The following is a 1,670-nucleotide window of genomic DNA, read 5'->3' as shown; positions in this document are numbered from 1 at the left end:
CCAGCCCAAGCAGTTGTTGGTGCGCTTCAGCGTGACATGAATAGGCTTTTTCTCTGCGCGGCTTTGCATAATATCCTGCTCCTTTTGTTTTGTTTATTAAAACCACGCCGCAGTTATCTGCTGTGAGCTGTGGTGTTTTGGACAGGCCTCGATTGAAAAGGCAGGTATAGAACAAGGAGTTTTAATGTTGACACTGTATTTACATTTGCCTACATTTAAATGACATCATTTAACAAATGGTAACACAAAATAGGCAGGGCAGACGAATTTGAGCACTGAACCTTGATGGTCTAACTGTAAAGGCCTCAGTGATGCTCTAACGTCACTGTTATGAGTAAATATTTATATAATTATTTCTTAAAAACAATTATAGGGAAAATATACAAAATTATATTCTCTTCGCCGTTTATCTGATCTTGTGTTTTTTTTCTTGTGAAATACAGCATTCTTCACATGTTACGTACTAAAACTGAGGCTATAACCTGTGATGTGAGGTCACAAGTACACATTACTTCATTTTATGAGCAAAAAACTAATGGGAACTACTGCTCTTTTTTATCTTATATGATAATAAACAGGATATCTTCTTCAGATATCAGATTGATCAATAGTGAACATAATTGTTATCGGGAGCTCTTAAGACGTATCGTATCATCCACATAGCCTGTGTGCCTCTAAGTGCATGTTGAGGAGGTGTTATTAAACAAGAATACATAATCCAACCCTGTCATTGTGTTTGTACTGATGCAAAAGGAAAAATTAAAAAAAAATAGTGTTACATATCACAGTAATGCAGGAACTGGCAGTGTAGAAGAATACAACTTCCCTTCTCACTTTGGCCACAGGGTGGGGCTCTCTGCTCACTGCATACCCCACTAATCATCTACTCATCCAGGGTTGCATGGACGCCGCCAGGGTCAGAGGGCAGCTCTTGGTGGCCTACACTTTTAGACAAACTGATCAATGTCACACACCTTTACCGATTTGCCGTTGCTGCTGATCTAAATATGGTTTCTGGTTATAATTACCCAGCATTTAATCAATTTGCAAGAGGTAACAGGAGCTTTATGTTACAATATTAGGAAGGCCTGATACTGATGAGACTGAGAAATGTCCATAAAAGTCATATTTCAAAAGAACATTTGCATATAAAAGCTGCTTGTTAATTAACAAAAAAAATATCTTCAGTTATATAAGTTAAAAATCCAAAGATGTATGAAGTGTTTATTTGAGTGTAGTTTACATTTACGCTCTGAACTGTTTCTACCACTTTCTAATACGGCACTCTTTCTAAACTTTTTTTTTAAGGCATTTTGTTTATTTACCAATGCTTTATAAATCACTTACGAGCCTTTAACAAGAACACATTTTGGGTTGTCAGGTTGTCGTCAGTGATTATTCTCCTCTAGCAGGACACTCGTTATGTCTTTTTAGCTCTTAAGTTCATCACAATGACCCTCTTTAATAGAGGGCTGCTTATATTCTGGCTCAAAGCCACAGACCAAACTTTTAGATTGGTTTAAAAATGATATGTAAGGACGTTGTTAACAATTATAACTGTAGACAATTTGGCTTCTAAGATAATGAGAAACCACTGAGTATTTATTTAAGGTTGTTACAACCTGGCAATCCCAAAGTTGTTCTTATTGAAGGACTATAACTATATCTGT

This window comes from Cebidichthys violaceus, unplaced genomic scaffold (genome assembly GCF_023349555.1).
Source record: "Cebidichthys violaceus isolate CVI_PGR_0920_01 unplaced genomic scaffold, fCebVio1.0.p SCAF_11, whole genome shotgun sequence".
NCBI classification, from domain to species: domain Eukaryota; kingdom Metazoa; phylum Chordata; class Actinopteri; order Perciformes; family Stichaeidae; genus Cebidichthys; species Cebidichthys violaceus.
Note: the sequence above shows the minus strand (reverse complement) of the source record.